Genomic DNA, 14880 nt, shown 5'->3' with positions numbered 1-14880 from the left:
GGACGCATAACCAGGGCGATGCAAGTCACCGCGTTAATATCTGCATTCACTAATAAGCAGGGTTGCTTTTCTCTTTGGGGAACACGACACTTATATATCCAAGTGTTTGCCCCCATGATCATTTATGGCCTCGAGTCCCTGCTCTCCTTCGATCGGGCACGGCATCAAGTGATGGAGGGCAAATTTTGGCGCCGGATACTCGGGTTGCCCCCGGGAGTTCTGATGGCCCTGATTAGACTTGAACTGGGCCTCCCATCACTGAAAGCCTTGGTACTCAAAAGGAGGGCAGGGTTCTACCTTAGGATGACTAGCTGTCCCACCAATCCCTTATTGTCCATGATTCACCAGGAAGTGACCAAAAAACATACCACTTCACCCCTACTAAAAGCCATGACAAAATTCCTCGTAGACATAGGCTGGACGTATAGAGGGGTAAGTTTCACCAAGGAAGTTTAAAATGCACTTGGGGAAAAAGGTGGACCTGTGGGATTGGCTCTGCAATTTCTCACATTTGAGCATTTTAAAGACCTACCAATTTGTAAAATACAGATTATATACCTTTATGAAACCCCAAGCATATCTGTATCTCTGCCCCACTAAAAGGCTCAGACGTTTTATCATCTTGTTCAGACTGGAACAACTGCCCACGCTGAGCAATTTGAGAGCTAGGGAAAATATCCCGGCCAAACGGGGAGTCTGTCGCCTGTGTAAATCTCCAGAATATCTGGAGACAGCCAAACATCTCAACTGAATGTCAGATATTAAATCCCACAATATTATTACATCTTGGTGAATTTGCACACAATCCTCTAACCATCTGTGAAACATCATTTTGGCTTTATTGCACTAACACCTGCAATATGCACTTGTTTATTGCACTGTATAATGTCTGGCAACAGATTGAAGTAAGTTTGGGCTCCCTGATTTAAGTATCTGAGAACGGTAGTGGCAAGAATAAGACATCTCACTTTGACTGGGAGTAGGTATATCGCCAAATTTGATTTTTCACATGACTCTGACATAAGTAGCCTTTTTGAAAGATGTTTCTTTATTACTTTGTGCTGCTAAAAACATATAGTACTTTGGGAAAAGATAGCAATATATATGCATTTTAACATGATCTAATTTTTTTATTTCCTTATTTAAATATATTTAATTAATTTCTGTTTTCTTTTTCATTTTGGTATAATACATTTGTTGTTGATTTGATTGATTTGATATCAATGTATGTAATTTGCATTATGTGTAAAGTTTGAATTTATTTTCAATCTATATCACATTAAAGAATTATTATTAATGAATTATAGTGTGAAATAGTTATTTTAAAAAAGAAATCTCAAGTTTTAAACATTTCTACATTTCTACTTTTATTAGTAGATGAAACGAGCTGTGTGCTATTGAATTGTATTTAAAGGACTACTGGTGTCAATATATTTTTTATGATTGTATGTTGAAAGGCTTTTATAGTTTTAAGACGTATAAAGATATGTTACAACAACAGCAACCTAACTGATTATCATCCACGAATTCAACTATGTCAATGTCCCTTGATTCAATAACATATAAGGTTGATTACGTGAAACAACTTTAAAATGTTTGAGCAGTTCAAGGGGATCTCATGCATAGAAATCCGTAGCCGCTCCAAAAGCAAACAGTAATGAATGTTTTGCTGCTCAAAATCTGAACTATCCCAGTGTCCACGCTTCAAAGGGCATTGGGTTTGAGCAAATGATGTCAATGATGCTGATGGAGCTTCCCTAGTTTTTTGGGCCAAATAGAAGACTTTTCTGATCCAGAGTCATAAACTGAGTAGTCATCTCCCCTCTCTGCAGCTCAATGGCCCCAAAAAGAGGCCAAAAGGTGGTAGGAATTGCTTCTGCAACTCATTACAGACAAAACCTATGGGGAGAAGCCGGATTACCAGACTTTCCCTCTGTAGAATGTGTAGACCGATCCAGCAATTCCAAACATTCTGCTGGTATTTCAGGTTAATCGATTGTGGAGCATCGACCTCCACCTGGTTAAGCAAATTACTACCCACCTGGCTTTTATCTGGTCTTTCCCAGATTTTGGTGGATCCGACACATTTTCTAACCATGTTGCTGGGGTCTTTATAGTACAGAGGAATTTTCTGGAACCCTGACTTCTTTGATTACTAGGGCCTTTTTGGTTCTTTGACTTTTTCTGTTTGTCTTCTTCCCTGCATGTTTTTAATTTCAAGATTGGTAGACAATTGAGCATTCCAAAGTGGGGTGAGAGAGATCTTCCAGAGGGGACTGTAAAAGAGCCTGATGTTCAGAGTTCAAGGAAACTAACCACCACCTGCATAAATGCAGGAACAACTTGGGATGGATTACCCTGATCAATCATTGGTTCAATAGCGACGGCCTCTATCTGAATCACAACTGAATCCACTGTAACCAAAATGACAGAACTGTCAGTGGGAGCCAAGATCTCCACTATACCAGGATCTTAATAAGACATTGAGGTTTCACCAGTCAGAGGGTTCACATTTTATTATATAACCCTTAATAAAGGTTGTTTTGGTATTGAGAATCGCTAGCATGGTGGAATGATCTTTAATGCTAATATTAAGTACGTCGAAAACTTTCAATAAAGAGGCTAATGCAACTTTAGGAGTTGAATTTCCCACTCTGTCAAAAGGGAGGTCAAGTGGAGCTGTAGGAGCTCTATCAGAAGAAAACAGCGATAGCGAAAAAATTGAGGTATCGGAGGATGAAGCCGATGAGGAGCCCAGGCAAAGCCCTGGTGACACTGAGTTTTGCTGACTGCTTAGCATCAACGACTGAGACGCCACCAGGGAGCACCAGTCCCAGACTGCGTTAATATGATCTAAAACTGCATCAGTGAGTTTGGCATCAGGCAGCTGAAGAAGTGATTCACTTCGTCTCCATTGGTCAGACATTTTGGCTGTAGCGCTTCCCAACCAGGTATCCTCTATCAAATCTGTATCCAAAATCTGTTCCTGCGCTCTCGAGATTCCCGGAATCGTGTCAAAGGCGAAAACATATATGGGGATATTATTACCTGATACCTAATTATCTACACATCATTCTCTATTTTGTTAAAACCAAAAGTGGAAAAGCAAAGGAGAGAAAAAACAATCATACTGTTATAAGCTAACTCAATATGCAATTATAGAAAAAGTAAAGAAAGAAAAGGGAAGACTAATTCATTTGATTCAATAATCATGTCCACATATTTCTTTCAAAAGTCCATTCTCCTGTTTCTCACCTAATTTTAATTTATTAAAAATAACCATTAAAAATATCACCAATGCAAGTACCAAGGACACATGCATTCCGTTCATCAACTATTCCAAAGATTGATTGTAATGACCCTTATGATATGATATGGCATTAATAACGCGCCAATACACAAGTGTTTCAAGGCACGACACAAGTGTTTCAAGGCACGAGGTACAGTGAATAAAGGGACCCAGATACTTTGTTCCAATGGCTAATGGTGAGTGGCATTTCATTACAATGTGAAACAGAGTTTCTTTGGAACTTGCAGTACAGTCTTAAATCGCAGAATATTCTATCATGGGCCCATGACTTCCAAAGTCGGAAGGCAATTTAGCCGAAATCTCACATACCATGCTCTGAATAAATGGTTACAATGTTACATATTTGTAAAGCCTGAATTGATTTGCAATATATTCAGTACAGGGTGCTCAATAATGTGAACATTCCTAGAGGCCCAACAGGACAAATTAACAAAATAGAAGCTGACCGAACAGTCACTGTGACACAAATAGTAAGGCAGAAATCAGAAAGGTTAGTGTAATCAATTTGAAACATCCAAAGTCATTGATGTGTGGGATGATACATCTCCAATTTCGAAAATGGTTTACCTGTTCTGGAGTTCAAATTCTGGATTAAAGAGGAGCACAAGCTTCAAGAGCGCTCTTCCAGTTATAAGAGAAAAGGTGGCCGCCATGTGTGTAGCCATTTCAGCCCGAATGCAGACTTTGATTCCTTCAACTGTCTAAAAATGAGTCAGTAGCATTTGCAAACCAGATAGTGCAGAGCTAAGGGCCTAATGAGATGCTGTCCTTGAGATGCTGCTGGCTGGCACGGAGCACTATGACAAAGAGTAAATGATCCAACTGTGGAAAGGAATCTTCCATACACAGGGCTGGAAACCAAAAGTGGCCCTGGAACCTTTTTTCAATGTGGCCCCATATTTCACCAAACGAGCAAATGTGGCGAATGATCCCAACACTTCTATTAGATAAGGAGAAAAGGCTGCACCCACGTTTACACTGTATCCAGCTGGCCTGCAGGCAAGATCAAAATACCTGTCTCAACTGGGTAGGTGAACCTAAAATTCTCCACTGATAAAAAACACATTAACTATCTCTGGCTGGTAATCATAACCACTTTCATTTTCATCATTGTTTTTTAAATTGGCCTTCAAAATAGCCAAAAATATTGCAAGGATAACCGGTGGAAGGAATTTAAAAGATCACATCTATCCACCTGATGTAACGATGGAACAGTCATCAGATCTGCGATAAGCCTTGCAGCAAGATGAGGACCTCCTCTGTTCAGCTTGCACAAATAGCCTAATAGTGATGGTGGTGTTAGCGGTCCAGGAGCCTCAGTCTGATGACTGACTCCCTCCTGTATATGGGTTTATAGTACAGGGGTAGAGCTTAGAAGACATGAAAAAAGTGCAATCCAGAAAACCATAAGTTGCGCATGCCAATTATGTCTGATGGAAATCGTAGTGCGGTTGGAAAGGAAAGACTTGTGTGAATCTGAGCGGTTTTGGGGGGCGGAGGGGTTAAGGAGAATGGGTGGTTCGGTTCTGTGGGTGAGAGAAGCTTGAACTCTTATTTCTTGTGCTCGCTTCTGATGCTTACACTTCTGCTCATGTACACCTGCATCAGGTGTATTGGAAGTGTGCACTTCCGATTTAAAGGCTCTGCTGATTTACTCAGCTGATTTACAGGCTGAAGCTTGCACTTCTTTATAAGACATACCTGCTTTATGTCCAAGTGAAGCTTGCAATGCTGATGCCAATGCCTCTTTAGTGAAAGCTCGCACCTCTGTTGCCAATATTGTACCTGCTCTTATGTGCAGGGAAAGCCGGCACTTGTGATGTGGGAGTAAGATTTGTGTATGCGTGCCCAGCGCGAATCTGAGAACCTAGCCGCAGCTGGAGTCTGAGAACCCAGCCGCAGCTGGAGTCTGGAGGGAGCTCAGCCGCAGCTGGAGTCTGGAGGGAACTCAGCCGCAGATGCAGTCTGGAGGGAACTCAGCCGCAGATGGAGTCTGGAGGGAACTCAGCCGCAGATGGAGTCTGGAGGGAGCTCAGCCGCAGATGGAGTCTGGAGGGAGCTCAGCCGCAGATGGAGTCTGGAGGGAACCCAGCCGCAGCTGGAGTCTGGAGGGAACCCAGCCGCAGCTGGAGTCTGGAGGGAACCCAGCCGCAGCTGGAGTCTGGAGGGAACCCAGCCGCAGCTGGAGTCTGGAGGGAACCCAGCCGCAGCTGGAGTCTGGAGGGAACCCAGCCGCAGCTGGAGTCTGGAGGGAACCCAGCCGCAGCTGGAGTCTGGAGGGAGCTCAGCCGCCGCTGGAGTCTGGAGGGAACCCAGCCGCCGCTGGAGTCTGGAGGGAACCCAGCCGCCGCTGGAGTCTGGAGGGAACCCAGCCGCCGCTGAAGTCTGTGGGAACCCAGCCGACGCTGGAGTCTGAGGGAACCCAGCCGCCGCTGGAGAAGCCAGTGACACTGTGAACGCACAAGAGACACAAGAGCTACTGGATGACCCAATTACTCGCGAGTCATGCAGCCCAGCTTGTTGGGGAAATAAGGTTAAACATTCAAATACTAAAAAAGCCTAATAGGTTTGGGGCAGAATCAGTCACATGTCCGGTACACCCTTGTTTTTTATGTGACAAATATTATTTGGATATACAAGGCTGGTTTGAAAACTTGCCCCACAGTTTCCGAAAGAAAGGTCATTGCAAATATGAGTAATGCAGGCCATTTGTCTGGACAGTAAGGGATTGAGGGTGGGGAGTTGGGTGGGGGGTTGTGGACTGTTCTCACCCCCACACCCTGCCCCCCCTAAACATTTGCCTCAGAAAAGTAATCATGATCACCTGGAAACTGACTAAATGATCATGATAGAATTCATGTGCTAGGTATATTCATGAATAACCCCCACCCCCCAAATAAAGAGGCCCCATGTCAGAGAGATCCAGAGGCCTACTGGGAAAACTCCCAGTGGCCTGCCTAGCCAATCCAGCACTGTCCGTGCGATGGGGACTGCTTTCCCTGTAGGGGATGGCTCCAGTATTCCCTTCAGGGGAAAGGTTAATACTTCGATGTATTAAACATGTCTTACATTAAACAATCTCATGTTTACCCTGCAGCAGCATTTGATGATGAGCCGACCTGACTGGATAAGGCCTGCGCCTCATCTCAATAACGGTCCATCACGAGGTCAGTTCCATCCTGTTCTGTTATGAAAGGACTTTAAAGGAAAGTTAACTTTTTTACTCAAGGAAAAAGTACATCCAACAATGCTATATTCAATGCTACAATGTTATGCCTTTGTTTTATTGCCTAACCAGTAAAAATGCCCAATTGCCATCATTGAGCTACTGCTAGTTAATTGCCCCTACTGAGCAATACATCCATTTAAACATTGGAGTGCATAATACTCAATATGGCCACTATTAATTGCTCACACCAGTAACCCTTTAATTATATGCAGCTAATAACACACCGACGTACAACCTAATGACGCGCGCATAGACAATTAAATAAGTTTTGAAAACTGATTAACAACACGGTGCATCAAAATGATGGCGTTAGGCTGAAATTACAAATTTAACAATACTTGTGAAGTAACGTATGCTCTTAAAACCAATCATGAAGAAGCAAACACAACTGATTGACAGCAAAGAATAATATTGTGTTAGGTATTTAAAAAGCATCTCAAACAAGCATTACCAAGAGAGACATCTCATTCTTCTCAACATTCAAGCTGTATGCTTTTATTCTAAGAAACTGTTACTTCAAAACCAAATGCACATCATGACACCTCACATCATAGTATCAGACCAGATTTCAAATGTAAGCAGCCAGCCAAAGGCAAACTAAGCCTCTCTCAACTCCTAATCTGTGTAGCACATCCTGCATCTTTCTTCAATTTAACGGTGGCCAAGGCTCCAGGTAGGGTTCAGAAGTTGGAATATTGTTCAGAACTTGGAGTATTGTGCTCTCAATATTTAGGTTGGGACTACATATATCTGGTTCCCGATGAGGGTATATTTTACCCAACCAAAATATATTTGACCTCCTAAACGATTAAGCCAGTAACTCATGCAAATTGAAATAATAATTTCCATTTTTACCCTCTTGGGCAGTAATATTAGAGCTTTTTTCGGCGGCACTGATCTGCTAGCACCACTGAATATATCTGTGGAGCTGTGCGAGTGAAAGCAGGAGGCACTGCTTTCATGGAGTAAAAGGTCCGGTACACTGCTTATCCCTAGGGCTGTATGCAGAGCTGAATGTAGCCTTATTATACTGATGCAAAGAAACGAACAAAACCAACCAGGGGTGCTGCTAGGTCTGGAAAAGATCTGTCGGGGACTGTTGGGACTCGGGGCTAGTTAGCCTTTTTCGTTGTAGCCCCCGAGCTTCTATCTGGGGCTACAACCAAAAGACCCGGGGTTATAGACCCCTACTACCTCCCCCCAGCAACGCCTCAGATATCAACCTCACCTGTAAGGTCATGTGCTTTTTAGGGCAGTGGAGGTTTTAGGACTAAAACCATAAAAAGGCCAGGAAGAGGGCCAAGAAAAGGGGCAATGTGCTTCAGGGAGGAGGAAGGATGGAAAACCACCCAGAGCTCATAACCAACTACTATATGTGAGCTAGCCAGTGAGCTAACCTTCTGTGTGCAATTGGAAGTCGCATGGCCAAATAAACCCTCCATTCTCAGAGGTCATTAAAACATTATTTAAAAACAGGATATTAAATGATCACATTGCAAGGAGGTTCCGCCATTGAAATGCTGTTCCAACTGGAACATTGTTGTTGTCAAATGACTAACACTAAACATTTCGTTTAAAAAATGTATGCTTTTCAAAGAAAAAATGTTTTTTAATTAAAACTTAGGGTGTTGATAAGGTAAAATATCTGCAAGACCATGGCCCTCATTACGAGCATGGCGGTCTGGGAAGTACGGTACCGGTAAGCATGCCGGTACCGTACTTCCCGGACCGCCATACTACGGGCTCTGCTCGCGGGAACCGTTTCACCCGCCAGGTTTTTCCTGGTGGGTGTAACAGCACCCGTGAGCAGAGCACGTCGGATGCACCGGCACATGCAGAGTTGTGCCGGTGCATTCGACGTCCCCATCCCCATTCAGCCCTATGGGGCAGAATGGGGATGAGGAGGCCCTTGATTCCAGCACCCGAAAATGGGCAAGTACCGGGTCCGCCTAACTCGGCATGGCCCGGTTCTTACCCATTCATGGGTGCTGGAAAAAAATGCAACTCCGGTGGCAACGGCACGGCTACCGCCAGAGTTGTAATGAGGCCCCATGTGTTGTAGGTTTACCTTTTTCAAAAACATCCCACAACCCACATTGTTTAGCTAAAATGATATTCCAACCTCTATGGAAGAAGACCGATCATTTGGACTAGAAAGGAAAGCAAAATTAGGGCTTGAAACTAAAGTCACTGGACAGCAGGAGCGAGCAAGACAGAGCGCTGCAGAAGGAGGAACAGGAAACCCCACAGCATTTGACCAGTAGGGAGTGGTTTGAACTGGTGGTGCTCAATGAGGAGAGAGGCTAGCGCAGTAGGGGAAAGGAAGGAGCCATCGGCTCAGCATAACCAAGTAGTTTGGCCACAAAGGACAGAGCTAAATACAGGAGGCATTGAAGGCAGACTCAACAGGGGACTCCAATGAAGAACAGACTATTGTCCACCCGCTGCGTTATAATGCTAATATCATTACGTTGCCTATGGCACATAAGTCCTGCCAGGGGGAATCATGTCCTGTTGATCTGGTATCTTTCAAAGAAGACATCCCCTCGCTTTGCTGACCAGATTAGAGACATTACCTTGATAGCACTTGTTTCCCCAATCCTCCATCCAAGATGCAAGAGTTAGTGAGGGCGATGCAGTCTTTCTCACGCCATACACATCCAAAGCAGTATTCCAGGTAAATCACCTTTCTCACAGGTCACCATTTCAAAGCTTGTCTTCATTTCACCCGGCTGAGTTTGGGTATATTGGAATTCTGTCTCTCTCTCCTGCACTGCATACTGCAGGTTGGGCATAATACAGAATCTGGTAATGAATCGTTGATACAGACCACATTTTAGAAGAGAAGCAACAATGTTACCAGTCAACCAGTCTGTGAAGCGGGATGCTCCAGGAGGTGGGTCGAACAAAGGTTCCATCTGAGCTAGACAGTGAAGAGGATGTAAATTTGCAGACCAGGTACATCAGGGAAAACAGCTTTTCCTTGTGGGTTATTTTCATCCTTGATGGGTGTAGAGGCCATACTAGCCTAATCGCCCTGAGGGCGGGATGCAGGGTGAGGAATCGCTCCTTTTTCAGTAGCGATACGGGAAATTGTGATTTGGGCAAGCACCAGGCTGAACACAAGACAGATGGCCAATTCATTTGGATGCATAATGTCTCCAGGAACTTGAAGTATCTTAGTCAACAGAAGATAACGCTGCTTGGCACAGCCTGACTTTGCATCCCTCTTTAGCGTAAGGCAGTGTGCTCTCTAAATATCCAGATTGGTGGAGACATAAGCTGGAGCAATTTTGTAGAAATTGCTTTGGAAGGACCATTCAGGTCTTCCGACTCTTGGTCCCTCAGAGCCTCATAAAGGCATAGGTTTTGTATCCATTTAAATTCTCCTCGACATTGACCATCTTGTGAAGCAACGTTAACTTTTTGTTCAAGACTCTGTTGAGGCATCTTCAATCCAGTCTTCAAACTCCAAGGGATTGATGAAGGCAATACATAATGGCCATGCGCTCCTATCGGGATGATGAGGGCAAAGATCAGTTTGCCAGCAGAAATCTGAGCCATTAATATGTCTTAATGCTTTTACTGAGGGAAAAGCAACACAACACTTACCTTGTATGCTCTTTATCATAAATATGAACTGCCCGCCTGCTTCCTTTATTGGTCCTTCTGTACCTTATACACGGGGAGTGCCACAAACCCTGCAAAGAGCAACACTGTTCCTCGGCGTACCCATACTCCAGTAAAAAGAGAAGGACAGCATACAATACACAAAAATAATGCAAGACAATTCCATCCTTATTGCCAAATTGTAGTAAGGGAAAGACAACGTGACGTGTAGCTTGTACACTCTTTCTTGTTATTAAGAGTGTGCAAGTTACAGGCACGCTGCCTTCCCCCTCACTACATTTTGGTGACAAGGGTTACGGGGAGGAGCATTGTTTGTCCAGACTGTTGCTCAGCAGAAGCTATATATGGTGCGTGGCGCACTCATGAAGCTTAACAGGTCGGAGGCAGGCAGGTGTAGCGCACTGTGCGCAAGCTCACATTAATGTGAATAAGTGAAACAACATTTCATAGATCACCAATGGAACGTACTGTCCATGAAACAATTCATGGCCTCTTGCTGACGTAGCTTGCAACACACCACACTCCTCACTGTTACTGAACAAACAAAAATAACAACCAAAAAAAAAAAAAAAAATAGTACGTCAGCTTTGCGCTTCATGCGCCAAGCCACTATTGCTTTGCTGAGCAGCACACGAACACAAGGAGCACCACAAACATTACGACGGGCAGCGCATTTAAAGTTACCACACAAAAAGTAAAAAGAGCAGAGGCCAGCATACAAACAAATAACATCATTCAATACAATCCTACTCATCAACAAATTGAGGGTAAAACGACGTGATGCATAGCTTGTACAATTTATTATTATAAATACGAGCTCGAGTTTCCTTTACAGGTCTTACTTCCAACCCTTGCCTCACCTGCTCCGCACCCTACATTTAGAACCCTTCCTGGAATGTTAGGACGTCAGAGGCCGATACCACTACACATTGCTGCGGAAGAACTGAGTATTTCTATCCACAAGTGCGGATACAGGGTATAACTGTTATGGTGTGCTGGTCATCTTAATCTCAAAGACTACACTGACAGGGAAGACTGGGTCACGGGGATAGAAAGGACACTAAAGCAAGTTAACACATTTATTTTACCCTTCCAATCTAATCTGGCAGGGGGCGGGGGAGGGATGGCAAGGTTTAGCAGCATTGAGATGTACTTTTTTCAGGTGCAAGTGGAGGCCAGTGGGATTCTCCACACATAGAAAAAGTGGTTTGCTTGCCATTAATTGATCAAATAATGATCTTGCAGTCCTTCTGGCTGGCACATGATACCAGATTGGCAGTCTGGTCCTACACACTACATTGAGCGCTAGACCGAGATGCTGTGACAAACAGGGGACCACACGTGCTGCACTCTGGCCCTTCCAAATCAAAACACATATTTACTAAAAAGATTGTGGCCAAGGGCAGGTGACAAGCACCAGCTCCGGTTGCATCACATTTTAACCTGATGCCTTCCCACCTCAGCAACTAATTGTTGTCCTCAGAGTAGATCAGAAACTTACTGGGGAGTGGAAGGAGGGGGTCCAAGGCTTAACGTAGCTTAGGTGCAGGTGGCATTCCCATCCAGTGTTTCAATTCGTGCAGTCAGAAATCACTGTGGCAAACATTGACAAAGTTGGTGGCTGTGGTGTGTCAGAGAGGCAGGTTAGGTAGCAATTTTGAATGTACACCCAAATGTACCTGGCTGGGGTGCGGTGGATTGGTGATTTGTTCAATGGTTTGAATTGGCTGACGGCTGTGGAGGTCCAGATGAAGTTTGACATTCCTACTTTTCGCCTGGCAGATTATCGGAAGATCAGGAGGGCGGTGGGGGCTGTGGATATGGAAAAGAAAATCAATACAGACATGCTTGGTTGGGTGCATGGGGTGAGTGGATGTGGCCTCGTGCGTTATGTTTATAGACTGGTTGTGTCAAATTATCAGGCTAATGATGCTTTACGATTGGATTGGAATCAGAGAATCGGTGAAAATATTACAGAGGATGATTGGACGTGCATTTGTGAGAATGTGAAGCTGTGTTCTTTGAGTCTTTCAGACAGGTCACGTCAAATAAAGATTTTGAATAGGACATATTGGACGCCGGAGAGAATGATGAAGAGGGGAATGAGTGACAGCTCTGAATGTTGGGCATGTTCACATGAGGTGGGCACCTTTGAGCACATGTTGTGGGAGTGCTCAAGGGTGAGAGGTCTGTGGTTTGAATTTGACCAGATCTGTGAGAAGATTCTTGAAGCGAAGGTCCATATGGATTTTAAGACCATTGTACTGTGTGATGGGAATTTGCTGGACAATCTGACTTCTTCTCAGAGGAAATGGATATTTCGAGGGGCAATGGTGGGGGAAGAAGCTCATTCTGAGACGTTGGAAAACATCTACCCCCGTAACTATTGAGGAATGGTTTGCAGAGATGCATTCTCTAGCGGACATGGAGAAAGTGTTGTATAAGAGAAAGAAAAAAGATGCATTATTTAATAAGATTTGGGGCAAATTTCTTTTATTGTATTAGACCCGTTTACCGACTGTATTGTGACTCCTTGCGGTGGGGGGGGGGGGGGGGGTTCTGATGTATATAGTTAGTTGGTTTTGTTATGATTATTGTCTGATGTTATATTGTTGTACATATGTTGTTATGTTATACTTTTGAAAATAAATGTATTAAAAAAAAAAAAGAATGTACACCCATAGCCATCTTGGAAACTATTTTTGAGACATATTGCACAGGATAGCATGATTGCACCCTACTTTTACAGTATATGTTACATCCACAGGAGCCAGAATCTTCATCTCAGAGTGCCTGCGCAGACAGTCCTGTTTTCTTGATGGTTTACTGTATTGCTTCCTTTAGGTCTGTGCGTTTTAAGCTAAATACATGACTCAACGCTTGCTGTAGTCTCAAATTTGTCCAACTGTTGATTCAAAGTTTGCCTACCCGACTCCCTATGACCTTGCCTATTCTTCCAAAGTCAGAAAAAGGAGGCCGTATGCCAGGGAGCAGAATGGGGATGGGTGGAGGTGGTAGTTGTTCAGCCTTATATGCTGCAGAAATGATGCTGCATCATGGGTGCAGATTGTTACCCTCCCTTCCCTACATCAGGCTCACAACATAGTCACTGACTTTGTAAATAACTTCCCTTTACATTCACTCTTCAAAATGCATGGTGTGGATATGCTGAAAACATGGAATGGCATGGGTCTGGCTGACCTTGGGCCCTGTGATGCAAATATTATACTATTGAGGAAAAGGTGGAGGGTAGGCAGAGGAGTCACAAGTGACTCAAATTTCACAATGTATTACACACACTTTAAGGGGGATGTCTTTGCATCTAGAATAATAATTCCTAAAGTAGTGGGCTTCTGAAGGATAGTATGAAGGTGGAGAACACACAGCAACAGCTGGTCTAAGTAACCAGGAAATATAACGGGTAGTGGTGCATATTTTAAACACATACACCAGTAGAACTGGGACAAGTGTGGGGGTGGGCCTGTAATCACCTTAACCCAAAGGCGCCCACCAATTATGAAGCGAGTGCACTTTGTACATAAAGGAAGTTTAATTGTACAATCGGCCGGGAGGGACTAGATGATATGATATGATATGGCATTTGTAACGCGCCTATACACAAGTGTTTCAAGGCGCGACAAGGCAGGGAGGGGGGAACAAGGGGAGACAGACAACGATCCTACTAGGCCAGGTGTCATTCAGATCGCGCAAGTGCATGGGTAGGGGGGACGGGAAAAGTGCAAGGGGGAAAGGGAGAGGGGAAAGTGCAGTACAGGGTTAGTAATGAACAAGATAAATAATAAGGGCCAGCTGGTGGCAGTGCAAGATAAGTGCAGACAAGTGCTGGGAAGGTGGGCTGTAGGGATACAGAGACAGTCCCGCGGTGCAGGGGTTGCCAGGAAGGCAGTGCAGGGGAGAGTGGCTGGGCCAAGGACCGAGATTGGTGAGTGGCCCAGTTGCTGATTCAGTACAGTTTCAGTGATTTAGCAGGGGAAGAGAGAAATCAGAAGCAAAGAGGAAGGTTTTGAGGTGCTTCCGGAACCGGAGATGGTTCTCCTCAAGTTTCAGGGAGGCAGGAAGGCTGTTCCAGAGGGAGGCCCTGTTGGGGGGAGAGATCCCCCCCCAACTCGTTGCTTGGAGAAGCGGCTGACCCTGAGGGAGTTGGAGGCGGAAGAGCGAAGTGCTCGAGAAGGAAGATATTTAGGAAGGGAGAGTTTAAGGTAATTTGGACCCAGGCCCCAGAAATGATTCTATAGAGTCAAACTACCCTGATTCTCCTTGAAACACACAGGTTGACATTATATACATTTTTGCAACAGTTAAAACACTCCATATATTCTATTACAAACCCCCACACACGTGATTGGTCAAAACCTATAAAGAAAGCCAATCTTTCACCAATTCCCCAGTTCTCATTGGTCTCATTGGTCTTAACTACCACCTCCAGCTCATGTGTACAACACACCCTCTTTTAGAATGTGTACATGGTAGGTCGTGACATCATCGCCCCGCTACACATTCACATACAAACATAATACATTACAAGTCCCAGCTGGCATCAGACTTCATAATTCTGAACGTAATTGCACGTGGTTTGCAAGAGTATTTCTAACAATGAGGAGGAGGAGGAGAAGAAGAAGAATAAACAGGTTCCCTTTGAACTGGCGATAACCATCTCACGCACCTTGACTCGCTGGCGTCATTGGAACAT

At 44.3% G+C, this 14880-nt stretch overlaps 1 protein-coding gene across 2 annotated transcripts in view; it reads right to left on the bottom strand.

Annotated features, from left to right (window-relative positions):
- LOC138514163 (arylsulfatase A-like) overlaps positions 1-14880 on the bottom strand; it is a 270214-nt gene that overhangs the window by 80985 nt on the left and 174349 nt on the right. The gene's annotated exons all lie outside the window — the stretch shown is intronic.

This window comes from Ambystoma mexicanum, chromosome 12, assembly GCF_040938575.1.
Source record: "Ambystoma mexicanum isolate Mex_15411 chromosome 12, UKY_AmexF1_1, whole genome shotgun sequence".
NCBI classification, from domain to species: Eukaryota; Metazoa; Chordata; class Amphibia; order Caudata; family Ambystomatidae; genus Ambystoma; species Ambystoma mexicanum.
This window is presented reverse-complemented; position numbering and strand designations above follow the sequence as displayed.